We start from the raw sequence: 23,993 nt of genomic DNA, 5'->3' as shown, positions 1-23,993 counted from the left end.
CATGCAATTTGTTTTCTCACAATTTTCTGCACTTAATGTTATTAATTATAAAACTTTTTAAAATCTGTCATCAGACATTATTTCTCTTGCCATGGCTAAATTACTAAAAATATTTTAGTAGTATATATGGTCATATTGGCTTTAAGTCGTTGCATAATTTACTAATTTTTTCTGCATAATAGTACGATACTAAAAAAGTGTCGAAATGTTTATTATTATATTTAAAAACAATGTTTCGATGGATGATATAGCACAAGTTTGTGAGAAAATGATTTTTAAAATTACAGGTGTTTAAATTCCACTTCTACTTTTAGGGTTTGGGCAATACAATATGCCACTTTTTACTTTTCTTGGTAAAAAAAATGATGTTTTATGCAGATTATAAAATGTTTTGTATATTGTGCTATTCCACTGAGAAAGAAGGTATGGTCAAAACTACCAGAATATAGCAAAATTTACCAGTATTTCAGGCTCTATGAGAACACCAAAAAGCTTGGTAATTTTTATCGAAGCACCTTGGTAATGATTTTGATAAAATTAGCAATAAAATATAGTTTTATAATATGTGATAAAATTTGGTAAATGAGGTAAATGTTTGCAATATTATCATAATATCTAAAGCATGGTATAAAAATCCTTTATTAGGCTAAAGTTACTTTTGGGTTTTGTTTTTTTGCTATAGGTGTGATAATGAAAACTATAATTTTGAAAACCAGATTTTCCTGTAAAGCATTACCATATTAACGAAAAATTACCAAGTGAATAGTTTAAATACCGCATATTTTAGTTTTTATTACTAGAACTGTGTTTTTTTAAAATTTTTACCAAAAGTTTAATTACCATACAATACGGAAATTTCACCAGAATTTATTTCTCCTGCGTATCAAATGGAAATTCAGAAACTTTCTAACAGGAAACAATACTAAGGAACAAGTTGATGTAAAAATGTCACCTTTGGAAAAAATGACTTATTACCCATTAATCCAATCATAATCTTTAATTTTAGACTTCTGTTTTTGCATACGTTAAAACGTATCGAAATTCATCTTGATTAACAAATTATTCTTGCTGTGAAAGTTTGAATATTTTATAAGCTTGAAACTATAGAAGACATTTTTGAAAATTTTGTTTTCACAGGTTAATATAAATTAATACTTTACTCTTATTTTAACACATTGAGTCAATAACCTGAAAATGATAAACATAAAGGGAACTCATTAAGATCTATTCGTTCACTTAAGGGTTAGACTTAACATATGGTTTTATTTATAGTTTTCAGAGAATGTGTTTTAATATTACCCACGAGCTACAAAGGACATAAAACGTTCTGCTAACAAAGGCTTCTATTTCCTTTTTCATAAATTTTCAACCGCCTCAGGCAAATTAAGATTAATGAGAGTTTAAAAGTCCTTACCGTTTATTTTATTGTTAAAAGCATAAATGAATTATTCACAAATATGCTTCGCGTCACTGATGAATTTAAGTTAAAATTTTACGCGTTTCTGAATAATGTAGCGTTGTAAATTTAAAAAGTTTCGAATAATGCACCCTAAAATTTTATGTCTGAAAATAGGATTATTAGATAACTTATTCTGTAAAATGTTTAAAATGCATTTGTTAAAAGTTGTTTCAGTTAATTAAGAATGTTTCGTTACTGATGTAATATAATTCAGGAGAGGGAATTATTTCTTTTATTAGTAGTTTAGTTTGAAATGTTTATGTAATACGTAATATTCTTGTTTGAGTAATATTTTATTCATGATTTGAAAAGAAGTAAAAAAAGGAGAAGTGAATTAATAAACTGTATTTTTAGGCATTATTATTCAACAGTGGATATTTGAAGCAATTGTTAAATTATATTTTAGAAAAAAACAATAAGTTGGTGTTTTTTACGAAAATTTACGAAAAATTTATATTTAGTTTAAAACAGTATCGTTTAATTTCAATAGAATATTAGACAAATCTTAGAAATATTATTTTACTTGCGTGCATTATTTATAGAACGTATTTTTTGACAGTATATAATTTGAACCAGGGTTGTAGAATGTAAGCCGAATAAAATTTTGCTGGAGTCGCAGTTGGAGCTGGAGTCGTAATGATTTGTTGTTTTACTCCAATTCTGTATATTCCTCAAAGTGATCTTTGACCGCATGTAATTTGATAAAGGGCTGTAGAATGGGAGTCTAAGAAAATTAAAATATCAGTTTTTTCTGGTCTGTGCTCAAAAACCTGTTTTTTTAAATTCAGGGAAATTTTTTCCCATCAATTAGATAGTAAAATAAAACCTTATTGTAATTACATTTCGAAACAAAACAAATCTGGATAGGTTCCAATTTGTCATTCTCTATCTAAAATACAAATTACTTTTCAAAGAAATAACTTTTATTTGCAAGACTTATAAAAATGTAAAAAATGTGAACCTGTTTCACTTTTGATTGGTCCAAAGTAATTCCATAAATTTCTGGAAAAATTCCAGAATTTTTTTTTTTTTGTTATTGAGTTTAAGATCGATTGGTTTTTTAGCATATACTGGCTGCTTGAAAACTTTATTAAAAATAAGTTTTGATTGCTTGAATACCCAAATTAAATTAACTTTTAAGTCTAGAAGAGAATCACTCGTAAAGAATGTTATTTAAGAGGTGAGCTCCTGTGGAAAAAAGTTCGACACCCTGTTGTACGTAAAACCAATTTTTCTTACTTCAAAAATGTCTTTTTTGATGAAGCGTATGAAAGTATTTGTTCATAAAAATTGGATTAATTGGTAAACATGCAATGTATAATGCAAAACAAGTTTCTCGAATATGAACAAAAATGTGTTAAAATAGCTCCGATACCAATATTGTCGATTTTCAAAACCTCATGTATTAAATATTGAAGCAGCAGCATTTTGAGCAAAATGCATAGTCTAAATCAGGGATTTCCATCTTATATGAGGCCGGGGACCACAATTAAAAACACAAATCCAATGGCGGGCCTCAACTTTATCAAAATTTTATGTAGAACTTTTTTATGTTTGAAGGAACATTAAATATTACTGTCAGATTTTTACCAAGTTGAACAAAACAAAAGTATTGAATTACAACTTAAAATAAAAAGTAGATTTTTAAAAATATTTAATTGCATATTAAAAAATTCGGGCTACAATAACTTTAATGTGCACTCATATGTTAAGCAATTATTAGGCAACAGATATCTAATTGTTAAGATATAAAACCTTAAAAAGTTTGGTATTAAAAGTTACATAGTATCACACAAAATGTTCAATGACAAAATTGAGGTTTGTCTGCTGCAACCCCCAGAGAATAGATATTTACATTTTAAATTTAAAATTTACAAATGTGTGTGTAAATATTTTCGACCAAAATGAGTGGTTTCAAAAAGTTAAATCGGAGAATTTCTTCGAGAAAATTTCTGATACACACATGCTAAATTATATTCACAAAATACAAAAAAATGAAATAAAAAAGAGCAACATACACGTATATTTTTGTATTTGAATAAATATTTTCGTGGATGCAAAACCTGAGAAAAAATTTTTTTTGCACCGTTGGTATGATAAATTTCACAGAAACGAAGAAATTAAGTTTTTATTAACAAGAAAAGTATTTTAAGCCCATATAGATTTTTTACGAAAATTGTCCCCCAAAAAATGACAAGTAATATATTTTAGTTCGCAGGCCACGCAGGCCGGATGCGGTCCCCGGGCCGCCAGTTGGGACCACTGGTCTAAAAAGTAATGTGAAGGGACAAATGCGTGAGAGAAATGTTCGTTAACTGCCGGCTGGATTCGAACCAAAGACTTTCGCGATTTTAATAAGATACTCTAACCACCATAGAGTAAAATTGGATTTTAGAATAAAAAGTATTGGCACCCTGATTTCTTTTTACCGCAATTTTTATAGTGTAGGTACACGTACTTATTTCATGGCATTTTGAATGGCTTTAGTTTTCTACCTAGACTGCTAGTTTGTTTTCTTTTTCTTTTATACATATGTATTTGCATTAATAATAATATGAGACAACAATTAATTACTGTCATTATTAACATTAAGAGACAGCATTGCTATTATTACGAGAGAATAATGTCGCTTTAAATATTTCTCATTTTATATCCAATTCCAATGAATTAGTTCTCGTCTTTTAAGAAAATTTAATCTGGGTATTTATTTAGCTGTACTTAAATTGAATCATCAAAAATGCTTTGATCGTGAAGGAAATCAATTTGAATACTTAAAACCTCCATCATACATGATGTCAAGTTTTCCAGCAACATTCCCGAAAAATGAATCCCTTGTTTCCCAGTATATATTCCATGCTTACTTTTCTCGCTTCAGAGAAAACTTACAGATCTGTTTAAGGCAGTCATCATCTGGTACTAAAGTATAGGAAAATACTGTGCATGCTATAGAAACGCTGTAGTTGTTTCATTTTATGTATTTTCCTGTATATGGAAACAACATTATTAACGTACTTAAATTGAGTCATTAAAAATGCTTTGATCATGTAGGAAATCGCTTTGAATACGTAAAGCATTCATCATACAGGATGTCAAGGTTTCCAGCAACAATGAAAACTGAATCCTTTGCTTTCCAGCATGTATTCCATGATTACTTTATTCACTTCAGAGAAAAAAACTACTCAGAATTTCAAAACTTAAAGGAACTTATAGATCTGTTTAAGGCAGTCATCATTTAGTACAAAAATACAGAAAAACACTGAGCACGTTGTAAAAACGCTGCAGTTTTATTTTATGCATTTTCCACGGCATATGGAGACAACATTATTAATGTAAGGAGACTACATTATTATACGACAACTTCATTAACATTAAGAGACGACAGTCCTTCAGAGGAATAATGTTTTATATCTTTAGAATAAAAGTAATACCTAGAACCAACAAACCTTATCTCGTCATTAAACAATAAAACTTTTTGTAAGTATTTATTTAGCTTGATTTGAATTGAGTCATTCAAAAATGCTTGGAGGGAAATGCTTTGACTACGTTAAGCATCCATCATGTGAGATGTCAAGGTTTCCAGCAACAATGAACAATGAATCCTTTCCTCTCCTGTATATACAATTCCATGCTTACTTTATCCGACGGTGAGAAATACCACCCGGAAACTTTAACGATTTAAATTTACTTAAATATTTAAAGCTGTCATCATCTTGCACTAAATAATGGAAAAAACGTTGCAATCATATTTAAAAGTAGATTTAAATTTTTAAAACTAAAAAATATTGCTTCAGAATAAAATTTGAAACTGATTAGTAATTTATGCAAATTAAATAAATGAAATTTTAAAGCAAGAAAGAGAATACAAAATATTCAACAGATGATTAAAGAACTTTTAACGATTTAAATTTACTTAAATATTTAAAGCTGTCATCATCTTGCACTAAATAATGGAAAAACATTGCAATCATATTTAAAAGTAGATTTAAATTTTTAAAACTAAAAAATATTGCTTCAGAATAAAATTTGAAACCCATTAGTAATTTATGCAAATTAAATAAATGAAATTTTAAAGCAAGAAAGAGAATACAAAATATTCAACAGATGATTAAAGAACTTTTAACGATTTAAATTTACTCAAATATTTAAAGCTGTCATCATCTTGCACTAAATAATGGAAAAACATTGCAATCATATTTAAAAGTAGATTTAAATTTTTAAAACTAAAAAATATTGCTTCAGAATAAAATTTGCAACCCATTAGTAATTTATGCAAATTAAATAAATGAAATTTTAAAGCAAGAAAGAGAATACAAAATATTCAACAGATGATTTAAGAACTTTTAACGATTTAAATTTACTTAAATATTTAAAGCTGTCATCATCTTGCACTAAATAATGGAAAAAACGTTGCAATCATATTTAAAAGTAGATTTAAATTTTTAAAACTAAAAAATATTGCTTCAGAATAAAATTTGCAACCCATTAGTAATTTATGCAAATTAAAGAAATAAAATTTTAAAGCAAGAAAGAGAATACAAAATATTCAACAGATGATTAAAGAACTTTTAACGATTTAAATTTACTCAAATATTTAAAGCTGTCATCATCTTGCACTAAATAATGGAAAAACATTGCAATCATATTTAAAAGTAGATTTAAATTTTTAAAACTAAAAAATATTGCTTCAGAATAAAATTTGCAACCCATTAGTAATTTATGCAAATTAAAGAAATAAAATTTTAAAGCAAGAAAGAGAATACAAAATATTCAACAGACGATTAAAGAAATGTTTTAAATTTTCAATCGTTTTTCAAAAGTAGCTTTAATTTTTAAACCACTAAAAAAATATTGCTTTAGAATAAAATTTGTAACCCATTAGTAATTTATGCAAATTAAATAAATTACATTTTAAAGCAAGAAAAAGAGTACAAAATATTCAACAGACGATTAAAGAACTGTTGGAAATTTTTAATCGGGTTTTCAATTTTTAATTTAAAAATTTAGTTATTAAATGCAAAAATGCATATCAAGACTAATTTCCTTTTTGGATTTCCATTTATTATTTTTATTTATTTTAAATTTACTCGGCTAACGATAAATAATAAACAATAAGATTTAGTTGATTTCACATCTATTATTATCTCTTATTACTATCGTAAATGAGAATGAAATATAAGTAATACAGTCTTGTGTTAATTTTAAAATTTATTGTATAATAATTTGCGGTTTTGCTTAATTCACTAAGAATATGGTTGGGCTAGGTACGAAAAAATTTACTTGCCTAAAATATAATCTCTTTTATTCAAGGAAAATAATCAAATTTAGTTTCATCCAACTCTAAAATTGTGAAAATTTATTTGTTTTTACTTTTTATGATGGGCTTAGGTTACAGTATTACTTTGTAAAAAAAGTCATTTTGTTGATTCATGTTCCCTTATATAATGCTTTTCCTCTCTTAAAGATAAATTTTGCACGTTTTTTTTTTTTTTTTTTTTTTTGTTATAGCAGACAGAGAAATTCCTTCTATGATCTTGAACTATCGAAAACCAATTTTTTTTTGACAAACATTGATATTATAATTTTGTTAGGAAATAAATTAAGGCTACGATGAAAAAAAAAATTTGTTATTAAATTCATAAATATATCATAAGTTGTATTTACTAAAGTTTTTATAATATATTACAAATCAAAGCTTATTTTTGAGAAAATTTTATGGCATGCCTTATTTATCACATTTTTAAGTATAATATTTAGTTGCTTTTATATAATATATAATAAAAACATGGAGGTATTCTGCCATCAAAGTTTACGTTTTTTGCTTAAAAAAATATTGCTCATTTAGTTTTGAGTGTTAAGTTTTAGTTAGTTTAAACTATATTTTTTTTCTTCAAATTCCTTAGTAAACTCAATTTAGATCTGATTCGCATACTATTAACTGTCAACTATGCAAGATTTTTATGTTTATATTTTTTTTAACACTTATTAAAAAAACTTCGATATAATGTTATTGAATACGAAGTTAAAGAAATCATTAATAACGTTGGAGAAAAATGTAACATTTTTAGCGATTAACTGCAATTTTAAATAATTAAAAATATGAATTTATGTCATAAAATGTTGTTTAAACTATATTTTTTTTCTTCAAATTCCTTAGTAAACTCAATTTAGATCTGATTCGCATACTATTAACTGTCAACTATGCAAGATTTTTATGTTTATATTTTTTTTAACACTTATTAAAAAAACTTCGATATAATGTTATTGAATACGAAGTTAAAGAAATCATTAATAACGTTGGAGAAAAATGTAACATTTTTAGCGATTAACTGCAATTTTAAATAATTAAAAATATGCATTTATGTCATAAAATGTTGTTTACTAATTGTATTTTAAAATAACTATCATTTTTAAGCGATTTTAACTACATTATAAGAATACTATCTACCCCTCTCTAACCTTTGCAACATATTAAAAAAAAAAACTTGTTTTCTTATGAGTATTTCACTTCACTTACCGATATTAAATGTTTGAACATTTTTTCAAACGATAAATTTTAATGTGTGGTATTTTACTTTTAATGGAAAATAAGAAGCGTAACCCACTTTCGAAAGAAGTGATACGCCACCGCGGGCTTGTCTCACAGGAAATGAATTTTTCATTTAAAAAACTGGAATAATTTATTTGACTCGGGGTCCATGGCTTATGTTTTTAGTAGCTGCGCCATAAAGATACCGAGTTTTAGTTTGTGTTATAGAATTTAAATCATGTTTATCAGTTTAAAAGTAACTTAAGAATGAGTATGGGCTACATTCATAAAGTAAAGTTGATTTGCAAATCCCCCCTCCCGTCTCCTACACTTCTGTTTTATTGCGATTATTATTACCTCTGTTGAGGTCGTCTGCGACGTAAGGGAATCACGTGCTTTCATGATGCATTATTAAAAACAAATTTCACCAGTGATTTTTAATACTATCAATTTGTTTAACTAAACTACAGTTATATAAATGATTATAATATAAATTATATTATAGTTTATAAATTAGTAGAATAATTTAAATTCTATAAATTTTATATATATATATATATATATATATATATATATATATATATATATATATATATATATATATATATATATATATATATATATATATATATATATATATATATATATATATATATATATATATGAAAGGGTAGCAGTCATGGTGAGTGTTGTTAGGCCACGCAGATAGCAGTTGGAAGGCAGGCAAAAAATATTTTATTAGCTTCACATAGTATATTTAAGACATTTTCTAGCAAACGCGGAGCTCAAATTCGCACTCAAAAACTGTGTGCTTAAGTTTTTATCTTAGGGAAAGTAGCAAAGGAATTTCCCTCTATTTTGTTATATTTGAGGGGAAAAGGGATATCCCAAGGATTATATGAAAGAGATCGAGCGTTTCCCACACAGAGCAAAGGGAAATATGTCCTGCTCTTAATTAAATGCATAGTTGAGCCAAAAATAGATTTAAGAACAGGATGTGGCTTTTAAAAGTGTGAGAAAGAATTTCGAATAGAATAATTAATTAGTAATAAAGTAGGAGTTGTTTTATAGCAAAGAAACTAACATAAAAAGATTAATAGAAGCTTTTTATGTTACACACACATATATATACACACACACACACACACACACACACACACACACACACACACACACACACACACACACACACACACACACACACACACACACACACACACACACACACACACACACACACACACACACACACACACACACACACACACACACACACACACACACACACACACACACACACACACACACACACACACACACACACACACACACACACACACACACACACACACACACACACACACACACACACACACACACACACACACACACACACACACACACACCGAAGAGCCATTACATTATGACCACCCTGCATCTATAACAATGGGCTCGTTATGGGGCACACTAGGATCCATAATCCTTTCAGAACAATCCCTGACGTCTGAAAGCTACTTGAAGATAGTTGCAGATCAGGTTCACCTATTCATGGCAACAGTTTTTCTAGAGGGAGATTGCATTTACCAACAGGATAATGCACCACGTCATAAGGGTCGAATCGTCGAGGAACATTCCAGTGACTTTCAAGTCATGTTTTGGCCACCAAATTCACCTGACCTTAATCCAGTAGAGCATTTGTGGTCCTACTTGGAAAACAAAATTCGTGCTGCCACGCTACCCTCTCGCAATGTGTGGGAATTGCAGGACCAGTTGGTGAGCGCTTAGTACCAGATACCTCAGACTATCTATCAGCACCTTGTGGAATCAATGCCACTGCGTTTTGAGGGCTAAAGGTGGTCCTACATGCTATTAGCAGGGTGTTCAAAATGTAATGACTCTTCGGTGTGTATACATTTAAACCATTCATTTGATAATTTTTATATTCGTATGGTAACGGTTTACCGGAAATTCTGAGTTTCGAAATTATAGTTCTTTTTACCTTGTGGCGAGCTGGACTGGTAACCAGACGTGGACTATACGGGTAAGGGTTTTGCAAACCTAGGTACGTGTCCACGTCTGGAGGAAAGGAAAAGTTCTTTTTACCACACATTTAGGCAAAAATTCAAAACTGAAAAGTAAACTTAATAAAATAGATGGTTTTTATGCTATGCTCTAAGGTATTATGATTTAATTACTAAACTTTACCACATTAATAAAACAGTATTTTGATGTCATTTTTACCTAAATTATTACCTAAGCGTTTCGGTAAGAGATGCTGAACATTTTAATATTTCCATAAAGCGGGAAACACAGTACATTTTACCATATTCTAGTAGTTTTGACCGTACTTTTTTTCTCAGTGCATTTCTTATTTACATCTAAAAAGAGTAAAAAGTAAATGTTAACATTTACTTAAATATTAAATTATATAAGAAGCAAACATTTATTTTGCTTTATTACTAATTAAAATTTATGAATACATCATGCTTGTGTGGTTTTATTTTTTAATGCAACTTTTATGTACTAGATAGAAATCATGAATACACATCTAAAACAGATTTTACCTTATTCGTATTAAAATCCCGGAAAACATTTTAATAAATATTTAAAGATCACATTTAAATAAGACACATAATTAAAAATAGAAATAAAAAAATGGAAAATGGAAATAGAAAAAAAAATCATGTTAAAAGTAGTTGAGGGGACTATACATAATTATTTAAACTAACGATATACAACTATTTTTATTTTTGAAAAAGTGAAAAAAAACTAAACGAAATATTTTCATTCAAATTCATTTTGATAATTGTAAAGAGAAAATATTACGGGTGTAATTAATCCATGTACGAACATTTATAAAAGTTTATTTAACAAACTGTATTTTAATCCTTATATTTTGTGAGCTTTAAAGCATTAAAAATAATGATTTACTATAACTGTATTCATTAAAGAATAAAAATGAAACCAGACTTCCAGTATCAAAAGAGATAATTATTTAATTCTATTCTTTTATGTACTTTAAAGTCTTTCATTTCATTTTAAAGAAAAAAAAATTATTAGAAAATGATTCCTATTTGCTTTTTACAAAAAAGAGTTTCTAAGCATTTATTATCGGAAGGGGAAGAATTAATTTGTTTTGAAAAATATATGTCTCATATGACTTAAATTTCTTTCGTGTTGTTAAGTTTGCACTAGTTTTTCTCTCTCCTCACATTCTAAAGGTCTGGAAGTATGTTAGGAATAATGCAGACGTTTTCTTCGATTATTTATTGAAAATGAACTAATAGGACAAAATAATTCTACTTAATTCAAAACTTTTAAAAGGAAATCTAACATAGGAATACTTAGAATTATAATGAAAAGTGCAAATTTTTTTTGTTGCTGCATTTAAAATTTTGAAATATTCATCATCAATCATCAACATCATCATAAAATAGACTAACAAAGATGGTATCCAAATGTCACTCCCTAATCTGGTAGAAGTTTATTTAACAGATAGTTTTTATGTTAGGAAATAATATATATAACTTATTTTGTCGATTTCAAAATGATCATTAAATTATGAAATATAAAAAAACTATATTTTTACTTTGACATCGATAAATTCTATTCATAAAGTTACTTTTATTTCTGGACGCTCCCGTGCCACAGATCCTGGGTTCGCTCTTCGGACCGGGCAAGGTTGACCCAGCCTTTCATCCTTTCAGTGGGTCGATAAATGAGTATCAAGCATGATTGGGAACTAAACACTGGGGGTTCCGCGTTTGGCTGACCACCTGACAGGAACCACTTCCGGCACCCCAGAGCCTAAGGTCAAGAATACTGAGATGGGCACAGTAGGCCTTGGCCCTTTATGGGCTGTCGTGCCACTGAGTTTCTTTTTTAGTTTTTGCTTTTATTTCAGATTGTTCTCTTTAATGGGAAATTTCAAAAGGCTAAAATTAAAAGGTTAATTTTTAAATTTGGAGCAAACATTCTATTTTTTGAGAAATATCATCCATAGCTGTTGCAATAATACAAGTTTCTTAAACATAAGAAATCATGCATTTGGCGAAACTTCTGCTTTTCTTTGAAAAAGTTTTATTTTAAATAACTTATATCTCCATAATCATGAAGAAAAATAGAAAATATTTCCTGCATATTATTTTTTAAAAAAAATAATTGCACAGAAGAAAATTCAGCTCGGTTTTAAAATTGCATTTCTGGAATATTCCTTATAAGTATTGCTACTTTTTGATTTTTTCATCTCAATAACAGTTTGTTCATAATTGAAAAAAATGTTAGCATGGATATTATGTTTTTTAAATTTAAAATTAGATTTTAAATTGAGATTTGAACTAATAACCTAGCTTACACTTGCAATAACACTTATCGTACGTTTCCGTTACATTTATTTTTCTATTTTTGATAATTAACTAAGACGAATTCGTTCTGTTTAAATATTGCGTTATATACTTGCGGTTTTTTTAAAATCTAAAATATGATTTCAAACTTGGATTCGAAGTTATAACCAAGAATTTAGTTATATTCCCTTTTTTATTTTTTTTTATAATTAAATAAGAACAATTTGTTCTGTTTAAACATTGTGTTAGGCAGTTTTGGTTTTTTAAATGTAAAATATGGTTTCAAATTTAGATACGAAGTTATAATCAAGAATTTATTTGTAATGTCAGAGATCTGGACAAATACTTATGCCTACATTCCTTTTTGTTTCAATATCTAATAAAAAAAATCGTTACCCAAACATTGAAATGATAATTTCTTTTTTTAAAGTAACTAACTGTCTATCCTTAAACATTAAATGAAAAACGTTAAAAAAAGATAAAAATTACATTTTTATAATTATAAATATTTAAAATTGAAATCAGAATTTGAATATTAAAGTTCTAAAAAAGTTTAAAGTTATTTGTTACTGAAAATATATTCATAATCAAAAATAGGTCTGTCCTATTTCTTTTTCTTTTATTATGAATGAAAAATTAAAATAAACTGAGATGCTTCAAACTTTTCAATTTTAGCAAAAAAGAGAAATAAACATTTGATCTGTAAAAATTTAAATAACAAAAGCTAACAAAACAAATTTTTATTTTCTTTTGTGGGGAATAAAGCAAAAAATTAATTTAGAAACCTTATTGTTAAAAAACAATGATGGTTTCATAAATAAATAATATTCAAACTTTAAACTATGCATTGATTCTGAACTAGTTAAATATTTTTAATTCCTTCAGTTGAAAAATATAAATTTTTTCATTTAAACACTGGTTTAATTATTTTTCAACTAAAATGCGTTTATTTACGATATTACATGCTTTAGCAAATACACATTAACTAAGTGGAATAACGCACCAAGTTTTGTTTTAAGCATAAAAAGTTTTCTCAGTTAATCTATATTTTTAACACTTATTTTCGCAATTCTTTATAACTTTATGAAATATACTCAACGTTTCAAAATTTAAATTTTTTATTCCACACAGCCACATTTTCAATAAATATTTAATTAACACTTTTGCTTAGTTTTAATCTAAACTTTTTTTCATTAAAATAGTAAATATCAAAATGAATGAATGTTGTTATGAAATGTTAAAATGTTTTAATCATCAATATAGAATTAAAACAGATTAGCATTTTATGTAAAACAAGACCCTAAAATTATACGTTGATTAAATTATTTTTTAACTAAAGCATTTTTATTTATGATAACACATGTTTTAGGAAATACTCGCTTACAAAGATGATTAAAAACCAAATTTGTTTTTAGCATAAATTTTAAAGTATCAAGATTAATAAATTATGAGACTGCTCTTAAAACTTACTGACGGGAATTCTTTTTATCTTTTCAAGTCCTAAAGTAAAAGTTAAATTTTTATTCTACCAAATTATCTTTTTAATAAGGACCTAATTAACACTTCTCTATAGTTTTATTCTAAACTTTATTCATTAAAACAGTAAATATTAAACTGTATCAAAATTGCTACAAAAAGTTAAAATATTTTTAACTTCTGTATAAAACTCTATAACATTAGTTTTAATAGGGACATTTCCGCTTCTTAAATGCATTTTTAAAGTTGTTTTTATCTTTAAGTCTTGATTGGCATAAACTTAATACACAACAGGAAACAAGACTCAACTTCATTATTTCTTTAAAAGAAATCCCTCTTCTTCTACGAAATCCCTTTTTTCCCCTCTCTTTAATCCTTTATATTAAGCTGATTGTCGACGTTGTAAGATGTCGTTAATTTTAATTACTTAGCTCATTAACAGTTTTTTTTTGGTTTTAATTATTTTATTTTTTTGTTTTCAAAGTTTACCTAACCATTCTAATATTTACACTTTAAAAAGTGCAGCATTAATCTTTCAAAAAGTGAAGCATTAATCTTTAATTTTTAAGCCAAAGCTGCTAAACTTGTCGCTTGATTTATTTCACATTTTTAAAAAAAAAATATTCTGAGCTCTGCATAATATATAAGGTGATACAAAATATTAATTATTCAGTTGAATGTTCGCAAAGTACTAATTGTTCTTTAAAATTTCTTGGTTTTAATATACTGAGTGATTAGATATGTAGTTTTTTTGAAGGGAATGTTATAAAGTTAATGTACTTTAATTAAAAATGAGAAAGTTTTAAATTTGTTTCTTCAACTGCTTTTGACGATGTTGTTACTTTACTTTCTACTGCGTGAAGGCGGTTTATGGTAACTTTTATTTAAAGTTTATTAGTTGGCAACTTTATAATGGCTTTTCAATTTTTATTTTGTATAAATTCAAAATAACAATAATTCATAAAGTTGTGTATTCAAAATTCACAATAATGATCTTAAATAATTCGAAATGCTAACGCCAAAATTTAATGGCGAAATTCATAGCGTTAGAGATTATGGAAACAAATATTGAGTTATGCTGATATTTAAAAACTTATCTTTTCACGTTTTTCAAAACAGTGATTTTTTATTGTACTATTTTTATTTGTTTTGAAACGATTTTACCTGATTTTATTTTATTTATAAGCAATTTGAAAAAGTTGTTTTTGATAGTGAATTGCTCGTTAAAGTATGTTTATGCAATATTTATTTATGTAATATTTATTGCAATATTTATGTAATATTTATTGCAAAAACTTATTTTTAAGATTTAAGGTCATTTCATGCTATTTTTTCTTATCTTGAAAGGAAGCGATTTTGCTTAATTTTTTATATAAAAAAGCAATTTGAAAATCATTTTTTGATAGTTATTTGCTCGTCAAGGTATTTCTATGCAATGTTAACGTTGGAATAAATTAAATTTACATTTTCCATTGTAAAGGAAACATATTTCTGAGATTTAAGTTCATTTAATGTTGCTTTTTCTTATCTTGAAACGATTTTGACTCATTTTTTGTATTAAAAAGCAATTTGAAAAATAATCCTTGATAGTTAATTGCTCGTTTAAGTATTTCTAAGCAATATTAACGCAGGAGTATATTGAATTTACATTTTCCATGAAAAGAAAACGAATTTCATGTTGCGTTTTGAATTAATTTTTTTTATGTTAAAAAGAGATTAGAATGCAATAATATTCTTCAGTTAATTACTGGTTAAATTCATTGTGATATTAAAATACTGAGCTCAGTTTCACTTACTTATTCAGCACCACAGCCTGCTACGAGTCGTGGCCTGCAAAACAATATCGTTCCAGACTTCTCTATTTTTGGATTACAAATTCCAGTTTTCACCTCCAAGGTGGTTAGATCTTTAGCGGCATCGCCCAACCATTTTGTTTTGGTTTTCCTTTAGGTCTCAAGTTCAAAAGTTTCCAATTTAAAAGCTTTCTTAGATTTCAATTCTATTTTAATTTAATCTTTCAATGAGCCCCAGCCATATCAAACTTCTAGATTTATTAAATCCAATTGCGTTTTTTGTCTGGTCCAGTTGACTATTGTTTCTTATTTTCCACAGCTTAATTTTTAGATTAATTAGTACGAGAATATTCTTCTCAAAATTATCCTTTCACAGATTAGTAGTTCATTATTAAATTTATATTTCCCATAAAGTAGAAAATATATTTAGAGTAACCTTAAAAGTTAAAAAAACTAAATTAAATTAAATAGTTAAAGTTAAATTTCGAAAAAGTCATGCATTTAAAATTCGATTTCTCAGAAACTATTCAATCTATTTCGCTCAAATTTCGTATTTTGTCACGTAAAATTAGATACTTTAAAATGATGTTATAGAAACATTTCACTTACTTTTCACACAAAACTTACATTTCAGGATTTTTTTCGACTATTATTAAATAAAATAATAAAAAAATAATAAATAGTGACTAAAATCTATTTTTTTGCATGAAATGTTGCAAACGTAACCTAGAACAAAATAATCTAGTGGTAAACTTAGAAATAAATAAAACAAAAAATAAATAGAAGTCAAATTTTGTACTAATTTTTAATTAATTTTTAAGAGACCTATTTTTTAATTAAAAATCATGATGGAAATAACTCAGGAACAACTACAGGAACTCATAATTGGACGCAGGCTTATTATAAATTAGATATTGCTGTATTTGATCTATTTTGCAATAGGATATCCAATTTAAATGAATTAGGTAGGGTGCCTAATTAATTTCTGGAGTATATACAATGGAGGTGAACAACGTACTATAAATGTGCCCTTCATCTGCCTCGATATTGGTTTCGATTACGCAAATGAGATAAAGTGCTGCGAATGGTCATAATTGCAATAATTCTAATAAGGTTTAAAACGCATAGTATTAAGTTAATATAGGAAATTTATTAAATATAGATAAAATACGAGTAGATCCATAGGAATAAGTTTAGTTATCTTAGAATTTTTAAATTTTGTTTTCTAAATTATATATTTTACATGCAAAGTTGTAATGTAAGTAATGAGTTCAAAAACGTAACAGAAAAATTAGCATTTAAAAAATATTTGAATTACAGAAGATGCAAGGATCATTCCAGCATATGATTATAGAAGTGTAATATTGTAAGAACCAATATAATTTTTAAGGACAAAATATATTTGACAAAGGGTTTAAAAATATATGAATCAAATAAGAACCAATATAACTTTCAAGAACAAAATATATTTGACAAAGGGTTTAAAAATATATGAATCAAATAAGAACCAATATAACTTTCAAGAACAAAATATATTTGACAAAGGGTTTAAAAATATCTGAATCAAATAAGAACCATTATAACTTTTAAGGACAAAATATATTTGACAAAAGGCTTAAAAATATATGAATCAAATAAGAACCAACATAATTTTTAAGGACAAAATATATTTGACAAAGGGTTTAAAAATATATGAATCAAATAAGAACCAATATAACTTTTAAGGACAAAATATATTTGACAAAGGGCTTAAAAATATATGAATCAAATAAGAACCAATATAACTTTTAAGGACAAAATATATTTGACAAAGGGTTTAAAAATATATGAATCAAATAAGAACCAATATACCTTTTAAGGACAAAATATATTTGACAAAGGGTTTAAAAATATATGAATCAAATAAGAACCAATATAACTTTTAAGGACAAAATATATTTGACAAAGGGTTTAAAAATATATGAATCAAGTAAGAACCAATATAACTTTTAAGGACAAAATATATTTGACAAAGGGTTTAAAAATATCTGAATCAAATAAGAACCAATATAACTTTTAAGGATAAAATATATTTGACAAAAGGTTTAAAAATATATGAATTAAATTTGAATTGAAATACGATAGTTAGAAACACCTTTCAAATTTCATTTATGTTGTTACGACTCCGGCTGATCATAAACATAAGTGTTTAGAATAAGACAGCTTAGAAGATTGAACTACCACTACAGAAAAAAAAGAGCTAACATACATTTTAATTAAATTTTTAAAATAATCAATAGAAAAAGGTAGTTAATAATATTTATGTATTTTCTTTACATAAAATGCAGTGTAAACTGTCAAAAAATATGTACAAATTAAGAAAGAAAGTGATGGGATTTTTAACTTATAAGGGGGTAAATTTTTGAATGTACAGCAAAAAAAAAAGTATTTCTTCCGGATTGCTGATAGATAATCAAGCAGAAATCTAAGAAGTGAAGAAGATGGAAAACATTTAACGTTTCCTTGAAAGTAAATCTTTTAGACCATCATACAATATCTACACTGTTTTTATTTTATATTAAACACTGTCATTTTGAGTTTTTACACCCTTTTCCAACTTCTGCACCTCTCTGATCTCTGCCTCATTCTCTATGAGCAATCCGGAAAGTCTTTTTTTTTACTGTCCATCAAAAATCTGCCCCTTAAACCCATCATTTTGTTCGAGAGTAAAGACTCAATCAAAAGCTATAGTTTATTAATGAATACTAAGTTAAAAAGGGGAAGTCTTTGATCCATCTACGACACTTAAGAACATCTTGTCGTAAGCTGTCTTAAGCCCCTTCATTAAGACATTACATAACCTTTGACACAGATTTGGGACACAGTCGGAAAAATCGGTCAGAAAATATTAAAAAGGTCATTAAATCCACCTTTAATCTGTTTAAGGTGTTCTCCAAAAACAAGATAAAACTAGAATTCCATTTAATTTCATCTTCCTGCCTTAAATATTTATAAAAAAAGAAATAATAATCAGTTTAATTAAAATAATAATAAAATAATAAGTTAAATTAATTATAAATTAATTTAAATTTAGTATTAATTATTAAATAAATAAATATAATTATTTAGTATTAATCATTAAATAAATCAATTATTAAATAATAATAAATATAGTAAATATTAAATAAATATAGTATAAATTATTAAATAAATTAAATGTAAATTTAGTTACGATACAATTAAAGAAGGTATCGTAACAATGTGCTTTTAGGGTGATTATTACTGAACACCCTGTGGTAATTGTTTGAAGTTAACTTTGCAGGAAGCTGAATAACTATAAATTATCTTCACTGAATTAAAATAGCTATTGTTTTTATCAGCATGTAAAGATTAAGTTTTAAGTGGATTATTCAAAGGAAAATCTATTTCGTTGATAAAAAAGTATGCTTCACTAAACAAAATTTTTTTTTGCCCCTAAACATTTTTACAATCGAAAAAATATTTTGGAAATTTCTTTCCGTTAGCCATTATTGAACAAAAAATATTTCCTGTGCAAAATACATATTCCTCTATTGCTTCGAACTGAATTTTTGAATAAAATTCACATAAAAAATTGCCACAATCCAAATCAAAAGTAAATGACTAATTTTTTGTTGACTAAAAAAGTATTTTATTTACGTGTGTTCGAACACTTTTTATACGGCAGAAGTGATAAAAACTCAACCAAATACTCGGTACAATATGTTTCCTAAATGTTTACAAAACAAGTTTTTTGTAACCTTTTACGCAAAATACTCTACAATCATTTTCACGCATAAAAGCATATGCGGCATAGCTTGTTAAGACGGAAAACTTTTTTAGTTAAATCTCTTTTTTCAGATGCCTCACAAAAAAGTAGACGCTTTAAGCTGAAAGTATTTTTTTTATATCCGAGTTTTTCTTTCCTTTATGGTTTATTCTTGAACTTGTAGATTTTTTTTTAAAAAAAAGGAAGACTTTCTTATTTCTTTACAACTTCAACCACCATTCGTTGTTGACGAAAATTGAAAAGAACGTACAAAAATTGTATTATAAATAAATAATGGATGACTGATGAAATTTCATTTTACTCAGAAAAGCTTTCATTTTTCTTACAAAGAAAAGCAGGTACAAGACACCATAATTGTAATAAATCTTCCCTAAATAAAGGGAAGATTACTTCAAGAGGGAAAGAATTTTCCCTAAATAAAGTACTGTCTGCAGGAAAAGTTGAAAAATATAGGTAGATATCAAATTACTCGGTACTTCTTTCATGATATTGCTTTTGAATAATAGGTTTGTAAAAATAGTAATACAAGCATAGAAATATTATGAAGCGGATATTTGGACTCAAAATATTGGTTTTCTTATATTTTATATATCAGATAAATAGAATTTGCCCTTTAAAATTAAATTTTGCTTACTAATTTGTTATTATTTTATAAGTGCAAAAAAAAATGCTACAATTTATCAGTTGAAGTGTGATTGAACGTCGTTAAAATAAGTTAATTGGTGGAATATCCGTAATAATATCAATAATTTCTCATTTAAAGTTTTTATATTAAAGTTAATATTCATTATTTGAAAAATTAATTGTAATAATTATCTTATTTTTCTTAATAATAATTATTTTTCTTAATAATAATTATTTTTCTTAATTTATTACTTCAAATCTGTTCAGTGACCTGGAAATTAATTATTTGAAAAATTCCATCATAATAATTATAATTTTTAGCTGTTTTCTTAATATATTATAATTTATTTAGTTACGTTAAAGTTAATTATTTTCAAAAAAATTCTTATTAATTATATTTCTTTAAAGTTGTTTCCTCTTTTATTGTTTAAAATTTGTCTAGTGATGTTTAAATTAATTATTTTAAAAACTATAGTAAATAATTATAATTTTTAGGCAGGTAAAAATTTTCCTACGATACATTAAAACACTTGTGTGATAAAAAAAATCGCAAAACGTTTCGGGAAGAACAATGCAAAAGCAAACAAAACTTCGTTCCCGTGATCAAACCTTGTCACTTTCTGCTATTGATCAGGATTAAGACTGAAAAACTGTAAATTCTCAGGAAAATTACTTCAGTGTTAGTGGATTTCACTTTCATTTGTACATTAAATCATAATATCAGGAAAATTTGCTGAAAATTTTTCGAAGTTTTTAAATTAATTCTTTTCGTTCCAGTTGAAGAAGGATTAATTTGTATGGTAATAGGGTTAAATTATATTAAATTAAAACCGCATCAAATTTTTAAAATGATCTGGTTCAGCGTACTTCAAAATTTTTAAAGTCATTCATACTTTTTCAAGTGTGTATAAGCAGAGCATGCATTTACTTATTCAGTATTAACTTACTTTTACTTATTCATTACTACATAATTAATATCAGTTATTGGAGTATAATAACAGTTGGGCTGAAAAGTTCGTAGGCTGACACATAGATGGGAATACTATTATTAAAAACATATGATTTTTAGTTAGTTCTAACCTTCGAAAGACACGTGTATAAATTTGACAGCTGTCGGACTAACAGTTTGTGAGATATAGTATTTTTAGTGAAGCAACTTTTGTTAGTTTAAAAACAATGGATAAAAAGGAATTTCGCGTGTTTATAAAGCATTGCTTTCTAGTGAAAAAAAATGCTCTTGAAGCCAAGACTTGGCTTGAGAAACATTATTCGAACTCTGTACCAGGAAAATCAACCATTGAGAAGTGGTTTGCTAAATTTAAACGAATCGAAATGAACACTAACGAAGATGCGCACCGTGGACGCCCCAAAGAGGCTGTTAGCGACGAAAATATCAAAAAAGTCCGCAAAATAATTTTAGATTACCGTAAAGTGAAGTTGATCAAAATATCTGAGACCCTAAAGATATCAAAGGAAAGTGTTAGACATATCGTGAATGAATATTTGGGTATGAGGAAGCTCTAGGCAAATTGGGTGCCGCACGAGCTCACAATTGACCAAAAACAACAACGAATTGATGATTCTGAGCTGTGTTTGAAGCTGTTTAATCGTAATAAATCTGAATTTATGTGGCGATATATGACAATGGGTGAAACATGGTTCCATAATTTCACACCGGAGTCCAATCGACCGTCAGCGAGTGAACTGCACGAGATGAACCAACTCCAAAGCTTGGAAAGATGCAAAAGTCAGCAGGCAAAGTTATGGCGTCAGTATTTTAGAATGCTCATGGTTTAATATTCATTGACTATCTTGAAATAGGAACAGCCATCAACATCGACTATTATATAGCGTTATTGGAGCGTTTGAATCGCAGAAAAACGGGCCCATTTGAAGAAGAAGAGAGTGCTGTTTCATCAAGACAATGCACCATGTCACAAGTCAATGAAAACGATGGCAAAATCATATAAATTGGTATTCGAATTGCTTCCGCATCCACGGTATTCTCCAGATTTGGTCCCCAGCGACTTTTTCCTGTTCTCAGACCTCAAGAGAATGCTCGCTGGAAAGAAATTTAGCACCGATGAAGAAGTAGTCACCGAAACTAAGCCCTATTTTGAGGCTAAAGACAAATCGTAGTATAAAAATGGTATAGAAATATTATATGACCGCTATAATCGTTGTATCGCCCTTGAAGGAAACTATATTGAATAATAAAAGGAAATTTTATCAAAATTTTTTTTTTCTATGTTAGCCTACGAACTTTTCAGCCCACCTGTTATAGGTATTTAATTAAACCATTCTATAGTTATTTCCATTGCAATGCGTTGCATAATTAATTTTTGAAAGTTTTCTAAGCACCATAATACGTTAGTCACCTTATAAATTTGCTCAATATTATGATAATAAATATAATTATGTTACACCGGTTCTGTTTACAACCGACATCGTGTCAAATTAATACCTCCTATCAGAGAGAAGGCCTCAGCTCAGATCAATTTAGTAGTCCGACTAAACGAACATCGATTGCGCAGTGGAGGAAAAATAAGAAAGATTTCACGATGTTTGGGCTACTTAGCTGCGTAGTGGGGAAAAATACTGAAGATGTCTTTAAGTTTGGACTACTAAGGAATCAAATATCTTGCATATGGAAACGCGTGCTGACGCCTTCTTGGAGGTAGTGGTCAAATACGCAAAAAATCATACGCAAACTATTCAATACGGAATTCTTCATTGTAGAAAGAAAAACCTCGCCAACTGATTCACGTTGGCAAAATTAAACTAATAAGAAAAGCTCTTTTTCATGTATCCTAATAGCAGAAGACCAAAATAAAACTAAAATTAGTTTGAATTTATAAAGGAATTTTGGTTTAATCTCTTTTTGTTAAATTATTATGACTGCATCAATAACTAACAGCATTTATTTTCCTTGTAATAAAATATTTATTTTCATGTATATGGTTAGCGTAGAGAGATTTAGAAGATTTAAAAAAAAGACCCGCTTTTAATAGAAAAAGGACCCAGGAGACCCGTAGTTTCTTAAGTTTAGTAATGTAACTAAAATTTTTACCAACGATGTTATAACTATTTTGAAGTTTAATGAAGTTACTTTTTATTCAGGTGAGAAATTATTGAAATTCTCATTATTTTATAAATATTTATATAACAACATACTTTTTTTATTATTGTCTTATCCGTTGGAGAGCAAAATTCAATATTTTGTAATGTTAATTGTTTGAAATAAATTTATGTAAACATAATTCTGTAAAATAGCTCTTATCAAATTAAATATATTCCAAATTATTCTTTTAACTTAAAACAAAATGTTAGTATTAAGCTCATAAAATATTAACTCATGAAACACAATAAGGTGCAAAAGGTAAAATAAGAGTACTAAGAAAAAAACTAATATATGGTACGCTTTCAAGACATTTCTGCAAAGAATTCTTTAGAAAATTATTCTATTTCAAATGATATAATAGAACAAGCGACGATATTTGCAGTTTATTTGGCTTTGTAAGGAGACTTATATGAATAAACATTTATAATTGTATTTTAAATATTGAATAATTTAATAAAAAATTAAAGAATTATCACGTTTTCATTAAGAAACTTTACACTAAATTGCGTATTAACTTCATGAATATATTCGAAAAATGTTGTTTACTGCTTCTCAAGGAAGATATGGAAATGAAGAAGCGTCAGGAGTTATGGAAATGAGTTTCTGATTGTTAAATTCTAAAGAATTGTTTTCTTTGTATTGCGCATTGCTAAAGTATAAATATTATCTTTACGCTAGTCAAATAATAAATTAGCCTCCGTTTTGAGCTATATTTTACTTAGAAGTGAGTAAAAAAAAAATTAAATGACGGATTATAATACCAAAATTCAGCATTTAATTATTACGCAGATATGAATAAGTTCCTTGATATCAAAGTACTTATTTAATTTCAGAAAATTTTCATTCAAACCTGTTTTGAAAAAT

General features: G+C 27.1%; 1 protein-coding gene across 1 annotated transcript in view; it reads left to right on the top strand.

The window, feature by feature from the left end:
• Positions 1-23,993, top strand: part of LOC107448921 (neuronal acetylcholine receptor subunit alpha-10) — a 222,155-nt gene that overhangs the window by 57,320 nt on the left and 140,842 nt on the right. The gene's annotated exons all lie outside the window — the stretch shown is intronic.

Source organism: Parasteatoda tepidariorum, chromosome 4 (assembly GCF_982258835.1).
Source record: "Parasteatoda tepidariorum strain Cologne lab strain chromosome 4, Ptep-v5.0, whole genome shotgun sequence".
Classification (NCBI taxonomy): domain Eukaryota; kingdom Metazoa; phylum Arthropoda; class Arachnida; order Araneae; family Theridiidae; genus Parasteatoda; species Parasteatoda tepidariorum.
This window is presented reverse-complemented; position numbering and strand designations above follow the sequence as displayed.